The 25,901-nt window shown below is 49.6% G+C and overlaps 1 long non-coding RNA gene across 16 annotated transcripts in view; it reads right to left on the bottom strand.

Annotated features, from left to right (window-relative positions):
• LOC120885717 (uncharacterized) overlaps window positions 1-14,679 on the bottom strand; it is a 28,007-nt gene extending 13,328 nt beyond the window's left edge. The window contains exons 1-7 of one of the 16 annotated variants that reach the window (XR_013424484.1): window positions 13,889-14,679; window positions 12,893-13,020; window positions 12,093-12,186; window positions 9,812-11,262; window positions 9,513-9,712; window positions 1,604-6,494; window positions 831-1,015 (exon numbers count right to left, since the gene is read on the bottom strand). This is a non-coding gene — a long non-coding RNA (uncharacterized LOC120885717). Of the gene's footprint in view, window positions 1-830; window positions 1,016-1,593; window positions 6,495-9,512; window positions 9,713-9,811 lie in introns of all 16 variants that reach the window. The other 15 variants (XR_013424478.1, XR_013424480.1, XR_013424481.1 and 12 more) reach the window with 15 other exon arrangements.
• Window positions 14,680-25,901: the final 11,222 nt, after the last annotated feature.

The following is a 25,901-nucleotide window of genomic DNA, read 5'->3' as shown; positions in this document are numbered from 1 at the left end:
AAAAAAATAAAATAAATAAACAGAATTGTAGAAACAGAAGGTAACCACTGAAGCACAAGCACTAGTTAAATTTTCACTCTTAATCAATTAACATCTGTATTGACCACCTTTGGAATATTGGTTCTGAAGAATTTAAAAATTCAATTAAAGAAGTAGAATCAAGAAAGTTAGCAAAAAGGGGAGGGTGTTGAAAGTATTGCTATGGGAAGAAAGAGTAAGGCCACCATTTGTTCTGTAACTCTGAATCAGAATTAAAACCTAGAAAAGGAAACGCAGGATAGGAAGCTATAGTCCATAAACAGGCCAGACGTGAACAGCTCTGAAATCTTCCTCTGCCACGGAGCAGAGTGGGAGGAAAGTGGAATCAGAACACAAGCAGGTGAGGAAAAAAGGAGGAGGGCACAGTGAACCCGCCACCCAGGAAAGAAGCAGACCCCAAAGATGAGGCATGAGGTTCTGCCAGGAAAAAAAAAAAATGACTAAGAAATAAACATAAAACAGACTTCCAACGGGTGGCTCTGTGCTCCTGAGCAATCGACAGGAACATTGCTCAGCTCGTGAAACGACATGGAAATAAAAGTTAATGTGTGCAGAAATTCAAAAAGAAAAACAATGCAAGAATCTAACCACTTCGCAATTTAGAGGGATAAAAGAGAAGATCCAAAAGACTGAAGGGGAAGCTAAATGGCCTCCGAAGCCTTTATCCTTCTTGGATCTCCTCTGAATTTCTCTTCAAAAACAAAGGGAAATGTTGTGTCTAACTGTCAGGCTACAGGGAGAGACAGGGAGCCTCCGGAGCAGAGATGATTTCAAGTCTGCAGAGGACAAACCTGTGTGGTGAAAAACGAGACGCAGAAGTCATGATCATTTGTCACCAGGCCTGGGGAGGGCTGTGTCGTCTCCGCATCTGGAATCTTCATCAGCACACCAGCGTGGAGCTCACCTCTGGCCACCTTTCACCGCTTAAGGTCACATACATCGACAACACTTAGGTCCGTGAAACTTCGAAAAGCATCTGTGAAAGTCAGCATCTTCAAGATTAAAATGCCCTGGTACGACTGGGATTTTCAAGATCAAAATAATCTCTGATTAGAATTCCTTAACTTTTTTTTTTCAATAGAATTCCTTAGTGTTTTTACTACGACATTGGAGTTCTACCTCGCCGTGGGTTCGTTTTGACCTGTCTATATGCACATGGACGACATTTCATCCCAGGACTTCCTCTCCCCATCCCCTACTCCCTCCCCCTACCCCCTCCTCCTCTCTTACAGTCTTCTTTCTGTCCATTGGTTTTTTTCTAACTGGTGCTTTATCAACACACATAGAGGTGAGATCCTCTGTAGTATGTTCATATTCACACACAGCATAATTGGGTCAGTGTCACTCTGCAGTTCCTGCCTTTGCCCATCCCTCTTCTCTCCCTCTCAAGTCTCCTCCTCACTCCACTGGTCGCCCCTCTATTTTTGTGATGTCTCCCCTTTTTCCCTTATTTGCTCTAGTTTCTTCTGCATATGACAGAAAACATTCAAGCCTTGATTTTTCTGGGCCTGTCTTATTTCACTGAGCATGATGTTCTCCATTGTATCCACTTACCAGCACATACCATAATTTAATTTTTTATGGCTGAGCAAAACTCCATTGTGAACACAGCCCACATTTCTTTATCCATTCATCTGTTGATGGGCATCTGGACTGGTCCACAACTTGACTATTGTGAAATGTTTATATTGCTATAAACATGGACGTGCTTGTACCGCTACAGTGTGCTGGTTTTAGTTCTTCTAGATACACACCAAGGACCGGAACAGCTGAGTAATAAGATGGCCGTGTTCCTGGTCTTCTGAGGAATCTCCATCCTGCCTTTGAAAGTACTAATTTGCAGCTGATCAACAATGTGTATCTTTTCACCCACATCCTCCCCAGGATTTGTTATTATTTGTATTCTTGATGATTGCCATTCTAAGTGGAGTGAGATGAAATCTCAACGTTGTTTTGATTTGTATTTCCCCTGATTGCTAGGAATGTTGAAATTTTTTTCATTCATTTGTTGGCCATTTATATTTCTTCTTTTGAGAAATACCTGGGTCTTTTGCCCATTTATTGATTTTTTTTATTCCTTTCTTTTTTTGGTGTTAAGCCCTTTGAGTTCTTTATATATTATGGACAGTCTCCAACAGAGCAGTAGCTGACAAAGAGCTTCTCCCATTCCGCAGGCCTCCCTCTTCACACCTCTAATTGTTTGTTGGGCACCTCTAATTTGATGTCTGGCTAGAATTTTTGAGCGGCTCCCAACATCTCATTAAAATACCTGTAAGATGTCTATTGAAACTAAAATACTTTGAACAAACTAAGACTCATGGATGCTCAGCATGTAGCTTCAATTTAGAAGACACTGCTGCTCAGAAGAGGGGAACTCTGAGAAGAATCAGAATGTGTTCGCTCGCACGTGTGAGAATCCACGCAAGTCACCAGCCGGGGGAAGACAGGCGGGCCCCGAGTGGTCACAGCCTCTCCGTCCTGTTCTGGAGAAGCATGTTGCAGGGCAAACTGCTTCTTGAGGAGCATCAGAAGCACCAGGCTCAGGAGTCGGCAGTCGCAGTTGTAAAGGCCTGGCCTAAAACAAAAGCCAGAGATCTCAGTCACGATTTATGAATCGAGCTGTTTAGGGCACCTTTTAAAAATCAGATTAAGAAATTGCCAACCACATAAACAGCCATCTCAAGGGAACAATTAAATAAATCATGGCCTGGCCATGTGATTACTTGTAAAAACTGTGTTTGGAGAAAATTTAACAACTTGGGAACATGTCATAATACAATATCAAGTGATAAAAAGCAGAATATAAAATTTATTTACAATCTGACCAAATTATGTTGAAGTCAAACACACACACACACACACACACACACACACACACACTAAATACTGAAAGTCAATAAAAAAAAAGTTAATAGTGGTTCCCTGGGTGATAGCAACACAATGATGCCATTAGAATTTCTCTGCACTGAGCATATGTCTCTTTTATAATAATAAAATAGTCTGAGTATTGTTTAAATAAAAACAAGCACAGTCCCCATCACAAGGATTAGAACAGCATTGACTTTGCCTAAAACTATTGCATATTCCTATATTGACAGAGACACATTCACACTCTCTTCTGAATATCAGATAAAACAATATATGCCTCTGTGATGGGATGGAATTAAATAAAATAATGTATCTTAAATGACAAACCTAACTCTACCACAAAGTAGCTATGAATAACTACGAGCCAGATATGAACAAGTGCAATGAAACTAGCCAGTAATCTATCAAAAAAAGTCCATGCTACCATAAAAAGGATGAAATCATGCTCTTTGCAGCAACACAGATGAGCCTACAGGACATTATGTTAAATGAAATAAACCAGGCTCAGGAAGACAAGGTGCACGTGCCCTCACTCATATGGAAGCCGGAAACGTTGATGTCTTAGAGTCACAGAGTGGGATGCTGGTTGGTTGCTAGGGCTGGGAAGAGTAGGAGAGAAATTGGATGATGGGTACAAAAATATAACAGGGAAAGAAGAACAAGTTCTAATGTGCCGAGGCCGATGAAAATAGCTTAGAGCGATTTATCAAACACTTTACAGTAGCTAGGAGAGAGGATTACGAATTCTCCCAACACAAAGAAATGAGCATGGGAGGTGACGGAAATGTGATTCCGCTGACTGATGATCATACACTGCACACCTATATTGAAATACTGCACTGTATCCCATATATGGGTACAATTGTGTTAATTAAAAGTAAAATTTAGAAAGGCTCATTCCAGATTAGCATTTCAACTGCTGCTTTCCCACATATATGGGACTATCATCGCAAGCACACTGTTGGTCTTCAGCCCCTCACACCATGTGGGACGTCTGTCCAAAAGCAGGCGATGCCTCTCCCTTGGCCAGAGCCAGCTGGCATGGAAGGAGTTGAAGAGATGCTTCATCATGGTGGCAGAAACACAAGCAGCAAGACGCACAGAGATGAAAATAATGGAAGACCTAATACAAGAATAAACGATCCAGCACCTCATTCTATAGCAGATTTTCACATCAGTGCCCAGGAATAAATTTAGAGCATATCGTTAAAACTGTGTTTTCACATCCCACAAGGACATAGACTAGATTACCCCCAGAGAAAAGCATCAATGTGTCACATACACAATATAGGTGGCCTAAGGCAATAAGAAATAGGCTTTCATCCCATTCCATTATATTTCCTCTGAACTGCGTTTCTCCTTTCTGTGTTCTGTGATCATCGTGGGCTGGGTTATTCATGGCCAGGATGCTACTCAGCCTTTTCAGATTTATTCATCATTACCTCCAAATAAAAGAGTTAAATTTTATGCAGCCATACAGGAAAAAAAAAAGCCAAAGATCTTGTAGGGTGTTTTATAAAGTAAATTATTATCATCCATCCAGAAAAAGCAACATGATAGAATATTTCAATTTTGTCATTGAAAGCCTTCAACAAAGGTAGGTAATACTGAGTAGGTAGGTGTTTAATATTTTAATGCAGAAAGATGTTAAATAAATGTTTACAGATGCTGACTTCAAATTCAAAATCAGATGGGAAGCCAAAACATGAAGACAGAGGGATCTAGAATATTTTTTAAAATTTAAAGTTGGCTGAGGATCAAAATTAGACCAGATCTCAGGCTCTGCTTTGGGAAACAAAAAGAAATGCTGGAAGAAGGCTGAAAGAACCAGCCACGATGCCCGTGTCCCCACGGGCAGGCCCCCTGCCCAGGGCGGCTCTGAATCCCCAAGCCACTTGGCCAGATGGGTCTCATAATCCCCAACAGCATTGTGATCCTGATCCATGTCCAGCCCATGTGTCCCCAGGACACATCTGTGCACCAAAGACCGAGTCAGGAGAGTGAGGCCGGAGGTGAGCGAGGCCGGGGGTGAGCGAGGCCGGGGGTCCCCACCACTGCCTGTGTGTGGGCGAGTCTGGGTTTTCTATGTGTCTTGGACAACCCTACGCACTGCAGGGTTGACTCAGACCAAAGGCCACTCCCTGTCATTTGTATGTTCAGACAACAGCCGGAAGTGGTGCCCTGGGTTGGGTTGACATGCAGGCTGTGGACAGGCTAAGGCCCACAGGGGCTTCACGCCTGACTCCCATGAAGCTGGTCCTGGCCAGGAGCCTGCAGAATCTGCTCTTGGTCTCCTCCTGCTCCTCTTGGTCCTTCACCGAAGGCTCGTCCTCTAATCACCTGCTGAGGTTGGAAAGCCTCCGACTCCGGCCTCCGCCCTCCGCCCTCTTCCCTCCTCACTTCCCTCTCCCTGTCGTGGCCCTCAGCACCCCCCCCCACCTGGGGCCAGTTCACTTCCCCAGCCACAGCCTTTCCACAGCTTCACTGAGTGCACCCAGCTGGTGACCCTACAGAGCCATGGAAGTTTCTGGAAGTCGTCTACAACTTACATTTGAGCCTGTTATGTCCTCCAATCCTGCTTTGTCCGTCCATCTTCCCAGCTTGGCCAGTGACACATCACCTACTGCACTGCCCCAGGTTTAGGGGTCTTCCTGCATGCCCTCTTTACCCCTTGCCCCTAGCACACCACATCCTGCCAGCTTGGCCTGGTGACCATCTCCTGGGCCCGCTCTCCTGCTTCCTGCTCCACCTGAGCTCTCCAGGTCTTGCCCCAAGCAGAGCAGCACACCTGCCGCTGAGCCTCCAGATCCTCCTCCGCCACTCACCAGGCACATCTAAGCCCCCCACCTCGGTTTCCTCAGCTACAAGACGGGAAAGGTCCCGCCCTCTCTCAGGAGCTGTTGAAGGGCTGAAGCAAGGGAACGGTGGCACCTATGGAGCGTGGCCTTACCCTGCCTGCGTGCCAGCCAGGGGGCACAGCCCAGATCACACGACTCATGGGCTGAAACCCGCAGGGCCTTCCCCTGGCATTTCCCTGGGCAGCTTTGCTCTCCTGCACCCCTGCTGTGTGGTCCTCAGCCACCTGACCCAGGACCTCTCCTCCTGCCCCCTGCCCTGCACATCCTCCCTCCCCAGCCCACTCCTCTCCAGGCCTGGGTAGGCTTTACTTTCTCTACGCCCTGGAATATCTTGGCCCTCCTGATTTGTCACAGGTGCCTGGCAAAACGATCACCTTGAAATTCAGCTCTCTACCAGCTGAACGCAGCCGGGAAAGAACAAGACATTCATGGATGGAACCCCTTTAAGCTCTTGGCAGGGAGACCCGAGAGAGCCGTTAGCAGCGCCAGCCTGACGGACCGTGGAGTCCTGGTCTTCCCGCTTCCCTTCCCTCCATCTTTCTCCTTCCTCCCCAGCCCCAGGCCTGGTTCAGGTGATGACTCACTTTCCACGTGATGGGGGGAGAGAAGCACTTGGAGAACTCCCACCCAGTGCGCCCACTCTGGCCAGCGGCTGTGTCCACACCTTCTGCCTCCCACCTGCTCGTCCTCCAGTGACTTCTGACACACGCTCAAGTCCTACAGTCGCTGCTAGAGAGAAACCCAGGTTCCTGTGACGGGCCCACCTCTCTGTGTCCCACGTGCCTCTGGAGTAACTCAAGGGCCCCGTCAACCCCTGCACCATCAGCTTCCTGGCTTTCCACAAGATTGTCCCCATCCGCCTAGAGATCGCAGTTAGCCATGTCGTCTTACGGTGGAAAATAAGGTTGGCCCTTGCCACCCAACAGCTACCCAGTTCTCTGCCCCTCTATAGCAATCCTCCTGGAACGACAAGACTTGGGTTAACTCTTCTTAACTCTCCTCCTCGAATTATCTCCTAAAAACAGTCCCCGCACCCACTCCCCAGATTCCTCCAGTGCACTTGAGAGACCCTCTTAACAGTCACACAGCGCCTCTGTTTTGCAAAACCCAGTTCTGAAACGCAGACCCCTAGTGGGCTTGGCTACACAGCTGAGCACCCCTTCTCTCTGGAGCAAAGTGTCCCTGCTACCTCGCTGGCTGCCTCCCCATCCCTTCACCCTCTTGCACCCACATCAAGAGGACAGGAGAAAGGTCTTTCCTTCTTCCCTAATGATATCCATTCCCCTAACAGGTTCTACCACCTCTATAGCTTTAAACCATCTGTGTCAGTCAGGGTTCTCCAAGAACTAGGACCAATAGGAGGTGTGTGTGTGTGTGTGTGTGTGTGTGTGTGTGTATACTACGTATTGTGCTGCATGTCTGCGTATAAATATTTTTTATGCTTACATATATGCTATATACATGTGGACATGTTTATTTGTCTGCATATAGCCACAGTTAGTCAAATACTTATCTAGATGTGTCTGTGAGGGTATTTTTGTGTGGATGTGGTCAACATCTACAATCTGTTAAGTTTTAGTAAAGATATTACCCTTAACTATGTAGATGAGCCTCATGCAAACAGTTGACACTGTAAGAGCAAATCTGAGGCTCCCTCTGGAAGGAGGAATTCACCTCAAGCCTACAGCATAGATCCCTGCCTGAGACTCCATCCTGACGGCTCACCCCATGCATCACAACCTGTTAGCCCCCACATTTGCAGACCTGAGCCAACTCCTTCAAGTAAATCTCTTCTTACACAATATATATAGAACATGCATCTCTGCAGGTCTCTGTAGATACACAGAGATGTACTCAGGTCTATCTATATAGATCTGTAGAGGTACTTAGCCTATCATAGCCTACATGCATTCCTATACTATAACCCAGCCACGTTGACACATAAAGCTGACCATCGTGCCATCCACGTGCCATGACCCCTCAATATATTTAGTCTGGATAACTTTGAATATTTGCTTTCCCATTCAATATTGCTGTGAGCCAAACTATATGTGCCTTGACCAGATAAACCATTTTACCCTGAGATTCCAATTCATGTAAGAAATGTTCCTCTCACGTGAAAACCCCGCCTCTGTAACCCACGCCCTGCTAAGCACACCCTGTGTGCAGTGCTAGTGGGTTAGAAGTCTTTCTTTTATTCTTCTACAATGTATTATTAGGAAATGCTTTTATGAGATGTTCCCTTTTCAGTTCCTTTTTTCCTAGTGCAATGTACCCTGACCTGGGTCATCTTGACCAACATCACTTTCAAAAAGTACAACATTCCCTTGTGGGTTTTGGCTGTAAAAGATGTGCTCTAACCCCTGTTGGGGGGTCAAAGGGTGCAGAGTCCACTTGGTCACCACCCCTTGGCCCCACTGGCAAATAAAGTTCCTGGCCCTGCTTCAAAACTGACCCGGTGGATGATTTCAGTTCTCGCCGTACCAGCATCTCCACGTGAATACCCAACACAATTCCTGAAGCTGAGTGTCGGGACAGACTTCTTCCCCATCTTTCTTGATGGCAAATCCATCCTACGGTCCTCCAGGATTGGAACCTCTGAACATCCATCGCTCCTTTCCTTTGTACCCTACCACCAAATCCTGTGGACTCTGCCTGTATCCCCACTCCACAGCCCCACCTTTGTCCTGAGCGCCACCACCTCTCACCTAGATGGCCGCCATGGACACTGAAACTGCTTCCAGCCCTGCCCACCCACAGGTCTGGTCTCAACCCAGCACCCCGAGTGGCCCTGTAAATGTGGGACCTGAAGTCAGGTGCTCCTTCACACTGCTCCAGACCTCAGTGCTCCAGCCACAGGCTCACCTGAACTTGCTCTGTCCCTTCCTCTCTGACCTCATCCTCACTCTGACTACCAGCTGTCCATGTCCCTGAACCACACCAAACACACCCTGCTCAGGGCTTCGAGCCCCACGTCCTGTCCTTGCCTGGGAGGCCTCCCCTCATCCCCATGGGCTAACCTGCCTCTCTCACGGTTTCATCGGATGCCCATCCTCGGCAAGGCCTCCAAAGCCTGCTCTGTCATCCTGCAGTGAGGCTTCCTAGTGCTCCCGACTGTCCTGCTACCCGCCATCCCTCTCGCCTGGACACCTGCTCCTTCCCTGAGTCGGTGCATGTAGTTTCCAGGGTTCCCTCCCAGAATGGGTGGAAGTGTCCCTGCTTTGCACCCTGGTGTCTCCAGACACACAGAACGGCACTCTGTGCCTGTGGTCGCAGGAGCTGCTCTGTGGGCGAGTCTTCCTGAAGCTCCTACCTCTCATCTCTCTAGCACTAGCCCAGGCTCCATGGGGACAGCCCTTAGGTCTCTTATTCAGGTGCCTCCCACAGGCAGCCGCACAGGGTGGGCACTGAACATCCATGCTGAGAGCCTCTGACCAAGGGAGGACTTTGGAGCTGACACGGAGGCCCCTTCCCACAAGATGTAGGATCTCGTGGTCCTCGCCTCCCAGGAATCCGTGCGCTGGGGTTTGTAGGTTTCTGGGAGATTTGAAATGAGCACTCCATTTTCACCCCACAGTCGCCACTCTACAAGAGCTCCCCACATACTCTGTCCCTCCCCTTCAAAACCCACTGCTCATACTAAGCCAACACCCCCTGTGTGGGCCTCCTGGAGAGGAGGCTGGGAGGCCCCCACTCCACATCAAGCCAGGGCCTGCTGGGATGGATCTGGACATGGGAGCTACATACCTGCTCTGCCCAGGCATGACTCCAGAAGGTCGCATCTGCTGCTCGCTCTGCAGCCCCAGGACCTTGTCTTTCCCCCTGAAGAGCACATTCACGGGGGACTGAAAGTCACACAGGGAGAATTCAAGCCTGCTCATCCGTGCCTTAACATGGCTTGTAGAGGCCACAAGACTTTTCTTCCTTTCTGAAGCGGGATCTGCATGCTGTATTATGCAGTAGAAAGATCACTACTCAGGAAAAACCTCCTTTGGAAAAGGAGGGAGTGATCCTTATCTGGAAATTGATGGGGCAAAAGGACTCACCTTTAACAATCAGCAATAAAAACCAGGACAGCGGGAGGACGGGGGCTCGGGAGCCAGAGGGAGGTGAAGTCCTGCTGGGTTGTCGGGTGGCAGGCGTCTCTGGCCTGGGTCCTCTGTGGCTGCAGAGGGGGCTTGTCCCCGCACCGCCCCGTCTTCATCAGGTCTCTGAGCCCCATGGCCTTCCGAGGCTGCCTGGTGAATACTTCATTAACTTTTAAACGCAGACATTAAAAGGCGTGCACCTGAGTGACTAAAAGACCATTACACCCTGCGCCTCCTCTTCCTCTTCTGTCTCTCACTCAGGCATCTGGAAAGACCATCTGCAGGATCCCACCGTCACTCCTTGGCTATCCAGAAAGGCACTGATCTAGGCCACACTGGGAAGGAAGCTTCTGACTGCACCTGCCAGGCCGGGCAGCTGGGTCCCCTGCTGGGATGGTTCTGGACATCGGAGCTGCAGACCTGCTCGGCTCAGGTCTCCTGGGGGGACAGGGAGCCCCTAAGATGCCCCAGCCGGAGCCACCCTCCCAGGACCCGATGGCCTCTGGAGCCATTGCCTGCGCTCGGTGGTGGGGCTGGTCTTCACCATGCTCACTCCTCCAGGGGGGACCTGCCTCCTCCGGTCAAGCCTGAACTCCCCCAGCCACGGCCTCTGCCTTCAGGCCACACTGGGCATGTGTCGGCACGATTTCCTCCAGAGTGAAATCGTGGCTTTTTGAATGAGTGAGATCATTTTAATTTTTCTTTTTCTTTTTTTTTCCTCTGAGTGACTTCTAGTGCTTTAACATATGAACAGTCAAGTGGTGTTCTCAGGCCCAAAGACAAAACAAGATTATTACAACTCCACGAAGCCCTGACAGTCTCGGCTCACAAGCTCATGTTTTAGAAGAAGTCCCACACAGTCAATGAGCCAACGGACACGAAGCATTTGAACCAGGAGCTCACTCGGCACCCCTGTGCGGACAAGTCCAGCCTCCAGAGCCATGCTGCCTGGATCCCAATCCCACTTACAGTGCTGACCGGCTTTGTGACCTTAGGCAAGTGGCTAACACTCTCTGTGCTTCTCTTTTATCATCAGTACAATAAAGATGCCGCAGTGGCCAGGGCATGAGGAGGCTGGGGCAGCGGGGTCAGGGAAGTTGATAAATGTGAGGAACACTGAATGGAATATTTTGTGCACAAATGTATTTACTATGACCATTAATTCTTAATTCTCTGTCTATGAGTATAACTCTGATTCCGAGTATCTATCCAATCAGGTGGGCGGGAAACTTACCTCTGGACAGTGGTGTTCCTCCCCAGGTGGACTCCAGGCCAGCATCTGTCCCACAGGACCTCACTAAGATCCCTTGAGCTCCCAGAGTTCCAGGACTGGCCACAGCCCCTGGGTCTTCCCGGACACACCTCGTGGTCAACTCTGCACACACAGGGTCCCCAGCACCTGGCCCGGGCTGGAGTGTGCCCAGCACAGAGGGAGCAGGATCTCAGAGCAGGCAAAGGGGAAAGAACGGGTGGCCCATGGGCCAGATCCCCATCTTCCACTTAAGTGTCCCCAAGTCCCCAACCTGTCCCAGGAGGCCAACTAGAGCAGAAAGCTTCGGAGTCAACCTCATCAGGTGAACTTACACGAGGCCATCTGCATCCGTACTTTCTGGCAGAATGAAATTTGATCTTGGCTATCGTAGAGGAACTTTGATCACATGGAAAGATGCTCACATGAGCGTATTCAATAAAAAACATCAGGGTGTAACCCAGAATCGGGAATTAGGTCTCCGTGGGTTTCCCCAGGACAGCGGTGACTCAGTCCCACAGACGAGGTGGCACCGTCTCACGGTCTGGGCCAGGAGGACTGTGGCCGCCCTGCCTCTGGAGGCAGAGAGGAGAGGACGTCCTGAAACCCCCGGCTTGCGGCAGGTGTCCTCCCTCCTTGCTACTCCGTGGCTGAGTTCTACCTCCGATGTGTCTGGTCTGAATCTTGCTTTTCTCATAGGGTAACAGCTGGCCGAGATCCTGCCAAGTCACCTCCCCAGGCATTATTATTAACATAATGCATTATTTTCCTGTCTTTTTACATGTTTTGCAATGGGGACATTAGCAAAAAAGTCAACGGTGACCATCTTAAGACCGGTGGAGATGAGTCTCTGTTCTTTATATTTTTTATATTTGGGCTAGCCCAGTCCCTGAGGGACAACAGCTGGTAATCAGCATGTGCCTTTGAAGTGAAGCTGAGCGGTTTTTCAAAAATCCCAACTCCAGCTCTAATAGTGTTGGTGCCCCATACCTGACCACGTTCCTGCTTGGGAAGGACACGGATATGCAGGGCCTCGGGGTGAAGTCCAACATTCAGCATGCAGCCTCCCCAGGGCAGTCTCTGCCTACAGGCAAGGAAGGAGGCTCAGAGGCGAGGCCTCGGCTCACAGCTTAGTGGTCGGGAGGCGGAGAGTTTGAACCCTGCCTGACTGCTTGCCCAAGGCCATGGCCCTCTGCCACAGTGGGTTGTGTCAGTTCAGCACCGTCTCACTCACCAGGCTACACCTTGGTTTTTCCCCAGCCCACACGCAAAGCTTAGCCACCACTGCATGCACACCAGAGGTGAAGCGTGCCAGAACAAGAAACCCACCCAGGGCGAGCAGTGCCCCCTACTCCGCAGAGACCCGTGCTAACTCCCCGGCTTATTGAAAACCAATCAGTGCCTTGGTTTTAGTGTTGGACACGTAACGTGATCCAGTTTCCAAGACCAGAAACCAGAACTGGCACAGGACTGGCAGCAGGCCATCAGGAGCAGGTGCAGGGGAGCTGGGATTTGGGGCACTGCGTTGAGGGAGGACAGAGGTGGCCCATTAAACTCACTCTGGCTAAGATTCTCATGCAAGCCACCTGCTCTCAGAACCGGGCTCCTAGAGAAGATGTTTGACAGCCTTGACAACATCCTATGAGAAAGCTCCATTGTAGCAAGTTCACCTTTAATTGTAAATTAGTGTGCTACTTAAACACCAGGGCTCCTGACACAGTTACCAGGTACCACCACTAGAAGAAAGAGAGGTGAATTCCAAAGATGAGGAAGTGGGGTCTAGAACTTACCCTCCTTAAATAGTGCTGACCGGAATGTGGTCCTCAACCTGGGGGAATATTGTCACCCCCTGATAGCTTTAATCGTACTGATGCCTCGTTCTCTTCCAACAGGTTGATTTAATTGGCCTAGAACACAGCTGAACATTGAGATTATATAAAGCTCTTCAAGTGATTTTAATGTGCTATAAAAGTCAAAACCCACACCCCTAATAGATTCTAGGAAAAGGGATTAAAATTGCTAAAAATTAGAAGGGTCATTTGTAAGACAAGACAAAATAAGAATAACCTCCTTCGCTCAGTAACATGGCCATCTAATGATCTGTCCCTGGCCTTGCTTTTCAACCTTACCTTCCTTCCATCCTTTTTTCCTACAGCTGAAATATGCTTTCTTCACATAGAACATCATTTCTCTCCTCTTATTTGGCAAAGGCTTACTCTTTCTCCAGAAGCTTTTCCTAAAGGGCTCCTATTGCTCTTGGCAATTCTACCCAAGTGGCACGTCTCAGTAAAGATTCCCTCAGGATCATGCCTGGAGGGGACCCTCTACATTGCATTTAATTACTTCCTGGGGTGCAGGCTTCTGCACTTGACCTCAGCAAAGCCCAGATGCTGCCCTCTCCTCAGTGTCTGGACACCTCGTCCAGCGGCTGGCGCGTTGTAGCCAGCAGACACCTGGGGGAGGGAGTCTGCGAGCAGGACAGGGCTGGGAAGCCCGTCACTCACCAGAGCGGACATTCAGAAAGGTGCCCTGCCAGGCAGCTCGTCCAAGAGAACACGGGGTTCACACAAGACAGAGCCTGAAGAGGGCATTATGGAAAGGAAAGGTGAGATAGAACTAGCTGCATTTCATGTGCTGTTATACACTGGTCTTCATATTTCCCTTTGTCCTTATTTTTTAAAAAAAACAGAAAACACAAATGTATCTGAATAAGCTTATCATTATTATTGTTATTATTATTATTATTTTCATTATTATATTTCCTGATAGAAATGGAACATACTTACTTTGGACAAGTGGTCTTACAGAAGAAATCCCGTCCTTCTGGGAGATTGAAATGCCCTGGCCAGGTGGCTGCCCTTGCCCATCAACCCTGCCAAGCTCCCCAGCCAAACGGCAGTGGCGCTTCAGAGATATCAGAACCTGGTCACGTATTCCCCGACCGTCTTCCTAGACAATCAAGGACCTCACAGCTCTGCAGGCTGAGCAGCCCTGGGCTGCTCCTTTCCAACAGCTGTGCAAGAGACACCGGAAGAAGCCCTCAGAAACCAGCAGGTCAGGCAGAGAGGACCCCAGAGGGCATCTGCACCCGGGTCACAGTGCCCAAGCCAGGCAAGCTTCTGCCACGCGCACGCAGCTCAGCTCTGGGAAGCGCAGTTCTCGTCCAAGGCTTCTGGCCATCCTGGGGCGCTCTGAATTAGGCTTTGCCACAAATGGATGGCAATTTGGCCAACAGTGCCTGAGTGGCAGACGCTTTATGCACAGTCTGCCTTCACAGGGCACAACCCAGGCCATTTAACAATGGGGAGCTCCCAGCAGCCTACGGAGGGTGGGCAGTGCCCAGGGTGGGCAGCAGCAGGGTGGGGTGGGCAGCGTTCAAGGAGAGCAAACAACCACCTCGGGAGCTGCTGATATGGCAGAGGAACCGGGAGACCAGGGAGCTCAGCCGTGTCTTGCGATTCCAGCCCAAGTGCGTGGGTTTGAAGTGCAGTTCCGCGACGACTATGTCCTCTGAATTGGTATCTGACTGTCCAAATGCACCGGGTGATCTTGGAACTTCGCCTGGCCCTTTGCCCTTTATGTCCTGACGGGGGCCTCCCAAGGCCTGGCGGTACGCTGGCCTCCAGCCAGACATGTCCATTGTCATCACTCACGCGGCCCAAGGCCACCGGGTTTTTGTTTTGTCTTGCTTTCCTTCATGATGGGTATTTTTATTAGTGCATTATAATCACCGCTGGTGCCCATTTCTCAAGAATTCTGACTTAAAAAATCTGTCAAAGGGTCACTCCTTTCAAGGCAGCTCACGGAGAAAAGGGCTCTGCAGAGACGTCCTCCAAGGAGGGAACCAACTGCTTCATCTTTACTCAAAAGTCAAACTGTGCGTGCAAGGGCGCATCTGGAGCCTCTGTGGTCATTTTGCTTTGAGGATTCGATGCTTTGTATCAAACACCCGGGGGGTTCGTTCTGACATATTCACAAACGTACAAGACAGAGTTTGCTCCCTGTCCGTCCCTGGACCACCTCTTTCCCCCATCGTCTTCCCCCCCACACCAGGTCCTCTTCCTGGACTCATGGGTCTTCCTTCTTTTTAAAATATACCTTTATTTACTTACTTACTTACTTATTTTTCTGTGGTGCTGAGGAGGGAACCCAGTGCCTCACACATGCTAGGCCAGCGCTTCACCACTGAGCCCCAGCCCCAGCCCCAGCCCCGACTGTTTTTCCACCCGTGCGTCATAGTCATCTACAAAATTGGGATTCACGGCAGCATCCCGTTCCGTCGGCCATCACTCACCAACTCTGGTGACCCTTATCTTTGACCTAAAGATCCTTGAGAGCTAATTCTTGGGGTTGAAAGAGATTCCAACAAGTAAATGAGAGCAGAAGGATTTCTATTAAGATCTTTGTCTCTTTTTTAAAAAAAAAAAATAGAAAAAAAAGGAGGAGACAGAAAGCCAATGGGAAATATAATTACAGTTCTCTTCGCTTTGCCTTTCATCTCATCTCCAAGGGAAATTTGAAGTCTTGTGTAGCACGTGGGTTGATTTCAGCTGAACAACAGTAAACTCATTAGAAGCTATTTGATGGGATATTTTAGAAAAGAATACAGAGTAGAGGTTGTAAGAGAAAAAGGAGCATGCTTTATTCTAAGGCTGGAATGAATTTTCTGTGACATTTTCTTCATACTATAGAGACCAAATTAGGAGGAAAAGTGTGGTCTCAAATTCATGGCTGACTCCCCAACACACCAAACAAGGACCGTGTGGAAACCACGCCTGGGTCTGTGCCCGTGTCCTGTGCCCCGAGTCTCTGAGTCTCATGATGACAATACCTGCCCCCCCCAACCCAACTTTTATGGCACGTACAATTAGAATGAGCTGGAAAATACCTTCCCTTGCTCCACCTCCAGCCTCAAGTACCTTTCCCAGGAGCGCAGCTTCCCGAGGTGTCCACACAAAGCATCGGATCATCCAGGCATTTGATAAAGGTAATGACCTCGGAGCAAAGTGACCACAGAGGCTCCCGAGGCCCCCTTCCTGAGCAGTGTGACTTTGGAGTAAAAACGAAACAGTTGGTTCCCTCCTTGGAGGACGTCTATGCAGAGTCCTTTTCTCCGTGAGCTGCCTTGAAAGGAGCGACCCTCTGACAGGTTTTTAAGTCACTCTTGAGAAATGGGCACCAGGGAGAGAGCCTGTGACACAAGGGGGACCACACCCCACAACCTGGAGCGTCTCAGGGGGACCAGCCCCTGTGCTTCACCTTAGGGCAACACTAAGACAGGCTTCTATTTTGAAAATAGTCAAGAAAAACAGTCATCAGTTAAGCGACAGCAGGGGGCCTCGCCCACACTCTGTGCCCCGGCACCTGGACAGACGGCACCTTGGCTCCTTGCCTTGAACATCCCTGTGCTCTTCTCAGGGACTTGCTGCTCCTCCCGCCCTCGGTGGCACTGGCCGCCCTGAGCCAGGCAACCCGCCCGCAGGGGGTCTCACAGTCCTTCATTTTCACTGGCCTTTTCCTCGGGCGCTCTAGCAGTTAGCTTGTGGTAAGTTCTGCTGTGGTAACAAACAGGACCCAGATCCCAGGGCTGGCAACCACAGCCGAGTCCTCCCCCGCTGTGTGTGCCCTGCTCCCCAGTTCTGGTTCCAGAATGGAGAAGGGGCGTCCATCAGGAGGACACCACTCTCGCAGTAGACAAAAGGGCACAGAACAGGATGCTGGCCTGGGCTTCTGCTCAGGAGGACCACACAGGGCAGGCTCTCCCTCCATCGCCAATCAGACGGGGGCAGGGGGTGGTGTGTGCTCCTCACAGGTGGAAGGAGGCAGGGCCTTGGAGGGAGGGAGCCAGCAGAGAGGGCAGTGAGTGCTTTGGATGAACATCACAACCTACCACTCAGCTTTGGGTGGTCACTGTGTGAGAAAGCAGAGACGGTGGCTATTCCTCCAAAGATCAAGATTTGCTGAGCCAATCACACATTTCTACCCCTCTGCTCTGTTTCCGTGCCTTTTTGTAGATTTCATAACTTTTCCTTTAAAAACATGGAATTTTTGGAGATACTTCAGTTGTCAGCTGAATCGACCATGTAGCTACCAACCACACACATGAAGCAAAGTCACTGCTCCACTGAAGCAGGTCACTATGACCACCAGGCCCAAGTCTTCCTCTAACAGGCGATATCAACCTGGTCACGGCTGAGTTAACAGCAGCACAAAACATGGTTTGTAAGGTGCATCTCAACTGCATGTTTATTGAAATGTGAAAGAAAATATATATTAAAAAGATAAGCAGTCATTGTCTGAGTGTGCCTGTGTTTGTGTGTGTGTGTGTGTGTGTGTGTGTGTGTAAAATAAGATTTGCTGATTAATCCTTAAGTGCATCCCTGCTCCTCAGATTGTGGTCAGTTGGAGCTGGTTAGAAATGCAAAATCTCAGGTCTCAACCAAGTCCTGACTCAGAATATTAACAAGAACCACATCCTATTACAGTTAACTGAGTAGTATTCTCATAACTGCAAAGTGCATGACCGGAGAGAGAACACGCACACACCCACACGGAGCAGGGTGTAATCACAGGACTCCTCTCTCCACGTTCCCCTGCAGACTGGAGCCCTGGTGTATCAGTCTGTTTTCATTACTATAACACAATATGCAAAGCTGGGTACTTAGAAAGAAAACAGGTTTATCTGAGTTATAGTTTTGGAGGCTGCAAGTTCAAGATCGGGAGGCCCCAGTGGTTCAGCCTCTGGTGGGGGCTTCCAGCTGGATGGCACCACAATGGTGGGGGAGATCACAGGTGAGGGAGGAAGATGAAGACCAGGGAGGGGTCAGTCTTGCTCTTTCTATGACAACCAGCTAACCAGGTCCCATGGGAACGGCATCGATCCCTCTGAGGGCACACACCTGGGGACCCAATTGCCTCCTCATCTCCCCACATCACCAGGCTGAGGACCAAGCATCCAACACGTGAACCCTTGTAGGACAACCACACCCCAGACACAGGGGCCAGAGGAAGGGCACCGGAGGACACCATCCAGCAAGACGTGAGGTGACAGATGGAGCAGGCAACTCTGTGGCCTGCGGCAGTCACCCGGGCTGTTGGGCAGCTTCGCCTTTCTGCAGCAAACACCCCACAAGAGCCAAGGTTATCAGGGCTCCCTGTTTGGTGGCTGCAGTCCTGCTGCTTTGGGTCCTGTGGCAGGGAGGGCACGGTGAAGCTCAGCTGCCCACATGGATCATGGCCAGCACACAAAAGACCCCAGAGCCCCCTCAAGGGCACACCCACGGGACCCCCCCCCTCGTAAAGCTTCCACCCTCCCAATAGCACCAAGCGGGGGCCCAAGGCTTCAACAGGGGACCTGGGACAGTCCAGATCCACACTGCAGCAGGAAGTCTTCAAGGCACTGCGGCCGGGGCCGCCCTGGGAGATGCGTTTGTTTTGGGCACCACGTTTTCCAACACTTCTGCAGGTGCAGCCTGGGCTGGGCTCCTGAGGTGCAGAGAGGCCTGCAGAGGGCACGGAAGGCCATCTGTGGACGGTGACCCAGGCCAGACAAAGCCCTCCGTGAGCCTGAGAATCCTTTCCTTCACCCTCAGGGTCACTGTGTAAAGACCTCTGATTCAGGAGGCTGGGAAGAAGGGAGGCTTTGCCCAAGGGACAGAGCCACCAGGAATCAGGGCTCTAGGAGCTTGCGAAGGGCACCTCTGATGACTTAATCTGATCGCCAACACACGTGTAAAAACCCAGTGACCCCTGGTGGGGGGACCCCACGTCCACAGGCTTGGATCTGAAGTGTTTCTACCAGGCACGTCTTCTTTGCCTTGAGTAACTCATCCACCCATCCCGAGTCTCAATATGCTTCTCTGTTAAGTGGGCTTGAAAGTTGTACCTGCCCCCTGCCACCGCTCCTGGGGTTCTGAGAATAACAAAGGCATTCCTTGGAATGGAACTTAGCAAGTGCTGCAGAGATGCAAGATGTGCTGATTTTGCACATGATTTTTTTCATTGTTCTCATTTTGCTTTCTCTTTCTCTAAAGAGTTACTGGTGGCCTCTAAGAGAGAGATCCTCCCACCTCACAGCATTTGAATCTAGGCACACACAACTAAAATCCAGAGCTTTTGAACTGGGCTTTTTAAGGCACTGAGATTGACTAAATTTGGGTTTCACAGAGTATTTTTCAAAATCAAAATAGGTTCTAGTTTTTTATTTTTTTGGTGAAGTAACTGATTTTTCCCCCACCCTCTACTTTTTGAGGAGATATTTAACTTAAACTTCGTTTGCCTTCAACTTCCAACTTGTTTCCATCTTACGGTGACATCATGTGGTCCTATGTCACAAAAGGTTAAAATATCATTAGTCAAAAATATTGCCATCAGTTATAATATGTGGAGTGATATTTAGCTGTTAAGGAATTATTATCATCACTTCTGATTTCATCTTAGAATTTTTTGCTCTCTGGGTGTATCTACAAGCTGCAGTTTGCTTGTACAAATAATGCAACCAATACAACATGAAAGAGTGTCCACTAAGTGTACACGCTCACACACACATGTATGTGGATGTCATGTTCCTGTGTATACTCAAGAGTGTATCACATGCCACTGTGGCAACTGTGGTGACGAGGTGGGGAACTCCTGTCATTCTGTGACCCTCTAAGTTTGCCAGGGTCACAGATAGAGAAGGAAGCCGTCTGTTCTCTCTGCTAACCTATGAATACGCCCTGGGCTGATGGCATGCTTGCTGGGGGAAGCAGACTTTCTTTACGTGTTTTAACTTTGAAACGTCTCGCCTGCCGTCAGCCAGGTTGCAAACGCTGGCAACGATCACCCAGACTCTTGAAGTGGAAAAATCACTTGCACGGCAGCGACTGACAAGGGGCCTTTCATTCCAAAAGGCTATAAAATTCAGAAGTGGAAGTGAGCGTGGGCAAGCCCATATTTCCGCACTCAGGTGTCAAAGCTACATCTCTGGGAAGTTCCCGAACGAGACGCCTGCCTGGTAACTTACGGGGAGACGTGGCAACGACCATTAATCTCCCAGGGAAAGTGGCATCTGTGACGGGTGAAGGTCTGGACGTGAATCTTGACTTCTACAGGGAGGGATGGAAAATCGGCTCGCGGGGAGGAGGGGGACGAAGGCGGGCGTGTGATCCTTCTTCCTCCACCCCGTTGTGCTTTTTCTCTTTAAACGGGCCCTATTCCTGCCAAAGTGCTCATTTTCCCTCAAATCCAGGTGTGTGCTGCTGGACGTGAAGCTGATCCCATGACTCTGAGCTCAGAGTCCCCACCTCGCTGCTCTCTGGGTGGGGATGATTTAGTCGCCTGGCATGGACACAGACTTTCTCAGACTCCACCTTGGGAAATGGGCTTCCCTGGGGCCTGTCCAGAGACCAGCAGGGAGGCAAGCAGGGTCACCTCCGGACAAGCAGGGTCACCCCGGGGACAGCTGCCAACACCCCCAGCAGCACGAGGACTGATGTGATGTGGCAGGACCAGGCTCCTCAGAACAGATGAGACACCCGTTTCCTTTGTGAGCCATCCTGGGAAAGGTGGACGTGGTCTACTCCAGCCATCAGAGGGGCATAAAATAAGGGAAGATAAAAGGAAAAAGAAAACCATGTCAGAGAATTTTTGTTTTCAAAACAATCCAATCCTGCCCCTGGTGTGGTGGGATAATCTAAAAAGGTCCGTCTTTCAACTCAAGTAACAAAGAGAAAACCAAGCTTTGATCACTTCAAAGGAAACCAAATGCAGTAAGTGGGGAGACCTTGAGGACCGAGGAGGAGGAGAGCGGAGTTTGGGGGTGGGAGGTGACCATGCAGAGGCCCCCAGAGTGCGCCAGGCGAGGGTGGTGCTCTGCAGGGTGTCCAAGGTCAAGGCTGTCAGCAGGCCCACCGTCTGCAGGTGAGGAGCCCTTCAGCCCCGCTGCAGGGGGCAGCAGACAGGGGCGATGGGCAGGAAGCAGGGACAACCCTGGAAGGTGAGCAGAGAGCCCATTGGTCAGGGTCCGAAGATCCTGAATTATCAGATTTCTGTGGGGAGAAAGCACAAAACACCAGGAGCCCTGCCAAGTGAGTCCCTGAGAAGTCCCACCACCCTGTGAGCAGAACATTCTGGAAGAGGTTTCCAGATTCTGGGTCAGGGTCCAGACACCCAGATCAGAATGTGCTCCTTGGACCATATTCTAGAACCAAGCCTCAGATGTAAGTCTGAACAACTCTGCGATCAGGAAGGCACAGAAAATCATAGACAACGAGGCTGATCTCACGACTGGTGTTAGTACTTCTCTGCCAAATTTGGGAATAAATAATACATCCATCATATACACACGCACACACACACACACACACACACACACACAATCTGTCTCGAGGTCCTGAAAACACACACTGGTCTTGAGATTCAATGGGAAATTTGTAGTTGATTCCAGAATGGTGGCTTTAGTTTGAAAGCAGTAAGAGAATTTCATGTTTATAAAAAGTGTTTGAATTTTAAGAGAATTTAATTTCTCTATATTTAAAAGAGCTGAGTAAGTTCTGAGGTTTAAAATGTGCTTGTTGGATTGTAAATGTGTCCTGTGAGGGGTGTAAAGTGTTTTAAATTTCAAAAATACTTTTAAGATGATTTCAGGGATTTAACTAGTTAACTAGTTAAGTTTGATTCTTTAGGTCAACCCCATTTGTTCAACTTCTGAATAAATCAAGAAAAGCGCAAGTAGTTATTCTTACTTTTATACTAAAAGTACTAAATTTATTAGTCAAAACAAATCAGTCATCTTAACAGTTAAAGAAAAACATAATTTTTTACTTTAAAAACTGAGCATTGATCTAAACAAAAATTATTCTAAGTACATTGATCTAAACAAAAATTATTCTAAGTATTTTTTCAAAAATGTTAGTATTATGTGTATACCTTAGTGATCTCAGAAAGGTGCTACATTTTGCTTTGAATCGTAAGTAAGACTATTTGCTTTTTATTATTATTATTATTATTAATATTAACCATTTGAAGAGAGAGAAATTATCCTAAGTTTGGAGCCTCCAATGCATCAAATACAACTTTTTCCAGTACAATATTGACTTTGCTTCTGTCCAGTTTATGCTCACTAATAATGATATAATAATGACAGTTTAACATTTTGGATTTTTACAGCGTGTCTGTTGGCCTGTCTCATCAGTGTTTCCTTAGCAACCAGCACCAGTGCACACTCTGGCTTTCCATGTCAACTTGCAGCCTGCAGACAGGTGCTCTTGACCAACATCACCGTGGAGTGACCTGGGATGGGACATTGAAGACTCCTCCTTCTAGAGCTAGAGGGGAAGTAAGAGCTGAAAGCAGGGGAAGGGCTTAGCACTTACCTGGTACACACCGAGTCTCAACCTGCAAGGCTCCCTCTTCTCGGCTCCCAACATCAACTTCGAACACATTCTTCCCCCAAGGGAAAAAAATGTCACCAAGTCCAGGAACCAAGAGACTCGGGAGGATGTCAGGCAGCGTCTCCAGGACTCAGGAGATGCAGCTGCCAGGAACTCAGACATAACCCCATTCCCTGGTCACAAGAGACCCATTTCAGGCAAAATGGAAGCAATTTTCTTGAGCAATGACTCAGCCCCTTTTTCATGTCCCCCGCCTTGACTTTTTGTGTTCCTCAGTCCCTCTTTTGCAAACCCACCCTGCCTGAACATCCCTCAGAGGTGTGGTTCACAGTGCTTAGCCTGACACCTGGGCTCAGAGGACCACTGATGGGCTTCAGAGGAGACCTCAGACTTCTATGGCAAATTTGGGGTAAATGCAAATATTGTCATAATCCAGGGAGAGGATGCTGCTTCTCTCCTCTTCTCCAAGGGTCCCCAGGGTAGGAGAAGTGAAGAGCAACTACTCCTCAGCTCCTCCCACTACCGCTCACTGACCTCTGGCCATTGCCTTGGAAGCCTGTGGACTGGCTCTGCAGGGAGGTGGGTGGATTAACCCCGGTGGAGACGGCAGCAGCTGGCAGGGACCTGAGGATCGCTCTCAGGCTCACAACAGCCAGCCTCAGTCTACACAGCAAAGAAGTCCATGACGTGGCTTCTGGGGCTTGTTGATGATGACATTAACGGTGCTTTCAGTTTGCAGATGAGTGTCTCAACAGAGCAGAATAATGCAACTGGCGAGACCGTGTGGAAGACACAGAAGTGCTTGCCAGAGGGATGTGTCTGCAGTAGCCCCCATGATGGACGAAACTCCCTGACTCGGTGCTCACCCCAGCCCCCTGGCCCCAGGCTCCTGCAGGGACGCCAGGACCTGGACCCAGTCATCACTCCCCATAGAAGGAACCTGAAGCTTTGGGCAGGAAGAGGATACTTCCAAGATATGGGTGGACAAGGTCACATTTCAGATGGACTCACAGCGCCTCTCCTGAGTAACATGGCCACCTCCCGCTTTTAGATGGGTCAGTCCTTGGAAAGAGTTCAGTCCTTGAGAACGGGGAGGCTACTGATCTTCACATCAAGTGGAAACACCCTAAGGTCCCTCTTCTGGGTGGATTCAGAGCTCCAGCCTAAGGGGAACAGCCTTAGGAGTGGCCCCTGGGTCCCTTAAAAACGTGGGATCTGAAAGCTTACACAGGAAAACCTGACGCGGAGAACTGTTCCTTTCTACAAAACAACAGAGTCCCTCTGCCAGAGAGACCCCACCCCAGGTCCTCGCCAAGTGGCAGGCCTGGCCGTCGGCTGGGGGGCCTCGGCTTCCAGTGAGTGAAACGGGAAGTCATCCGCCTTCCGACCGCCACGTCCTCGTCACTCGTCCCACACATCAACCCCCACATCAGCCTGCAGACGTTTGCCCGCACAGGCAAACCTGATGAGCACTGGGGGTGACGATGCCAGGTGTCACCCCCCGTCACTGATGAGTTCACAACTCTCCTCTCCGCCACTGTAGGTGCTGTGCTTCGCTGAGCATGGAAATCTCTTTGAAACACTTGGCAAATTCTCTTTGTAAAATCTTGCTGAGGGTCTGGGGTGTGGCTCAGTGGTAGAGTGCTTGTCCAGCACGAGCAAGCCCTGGGGTCAACCCCCAGCCCCAATAACACCCGGGGATGCCACCCTACCAAGCCTTGTACACAAAGGGGCAGAGCAGCGTTATTCACAATAGCGAAAGGAAGAAATGACCCCACACCACACAGCAAGCAAATGGATGTCGATCAAAATGTGCTCTATCCATTCAGTGGGTTATTATTTGGTAATGAAAAGTAAAAAAATACTAATTCATGTTACCACCTGAACAGACCTCAAAAACACAATGCTAAGTAAAATAGCCAGGCAGAATAGTCTACATATTATAGAATTCAATTAACATGAAATGCCTTAAAAAATAAAAGGCCTACCTGTAGAAAGAGCAGATCCGTGGTTTCCTTGAATTGAGAGAGGATTCATAGAATGAAGGTTGGTGGCAAATGAACACAGGAGATCTTTGAGGCCCGTGGAAATGTCCTCTATTTATATTATGGTGATAGTTACACAACACTGCAAATACACCAAAAATATTTCAGGGCTCCACACTTAAAGCTCTTACCAAACAATCCACTAGACTTGCAAGGAAATGTTATAGAAAGGACATTGACTTGAGAGTGTAATGTCTGTGTCCTAGCCCCAATCACATGCACAATGAGCTGCATGGCTGAAGGTAAGGCACTGACTTACCTGCTCTTGGGCTGTTCGACTGCCCTCTCCCTCAGACCCTGAGCTCTGGCTTAACGGACTGCACACTTTCACTAGAGCAGATGCTACACCCTAACTCTCGAGCCTGGGTCTCCTGTACTGGTTCACTCCTGCGCGCTCAAAAGAGGGAATGGAGTGTCTGCCCCCATAGAAGTCAAGTGCAGGGCCACATGGGTAGTGAGGGAAAAGCATGCTCCTCACTATCTGCAGGCTCGCCTCCTAAACCACATCCCACAGGGAACCTAGAGAGATGCCCGCCATCACCCCTGAAGACCCAGGGAAGAACTGGGCTGGTCCCGCATCTGCCTGCCAGCTGCTCAGCCAGACCCGTGCACACCCCAGGTGTTTCTTCCTCTTCCTCCACGTGGGCTCACAGTGCTGCTTCACCTGCTTGGACACCAGCAGGGACGGACGTGCAGGGAGAACCCAGAGCCCACGGCCACTGCAGGACAGCTGGGTCACTCTCACCAGGCCCATATCACCCTTGGGCATTAAAACAACCACAAAACAAGGGGCCACCTGCACGCAAAATGTTGGCCAAGACACAGACTTTTCCATGGAGAATCCCCCCTCGTGGTGATGTCAACCGACTGAGCAGACGTCAGGGGCAGTCACAGGTCCTCATTCCTCTCACAAGGTCGTCTTCCAAGGAGAATTCTCTTGGCAAGCAGAGGCGAGTCAGCCAGGCCGTGTGACCAAGGAGATGAGCCAGGAGACAAAGCTGAGGGAGTCCCTGACAGCGGGGCCACACGGCTGGCCACCAACACCCACCGCCACAGGTTGTCCCAGTGAGGACAGTGGACCAGGAGGAGGTGAGCTGCAGGAAGGAGGCACCTAACTGTCCTTTACTGACACCACGGAGCTGTGTCTTCTCCCTCCACGTTGTCTCACTGGTCCCCTGAAATAATCTGCACCTCCATCACCGTATTACTAAATGGGGGCATGATTCTCCCAATTAACCTGTAAGTCAAAAGAGAAGAAGAAACACCTCCTGGCATATTTTACAAAACTAGAAGGAAACCAAAGACTTGGTTTTGCCAGAAGGTAAGTACTAAATGCTGAGGGCCGTCGCGGCTTCCAGACGTTTGTCCCCAAGCTCGCTTTC

Source organism: Ictidomys tridecemlineatus, chromosome 1 (genome assembly GCF_052094955.1).
Source record: "Ictidomys tridecemlineatus isolate mIctTri1 chromosome 1, mIctTri1.hap1, whole genome shotgun sequence".
NCBI lineage: Eukaryota > Metazoa > Chordata > Mammalia > Rodentia > Sciuridae > Ictidomys > Ictidomys tridecemlineatus.
Note: the sequence above shows the minus strand (reverse complement) of the source record. Positions and strands in the feature narration are given on the sequence as shown.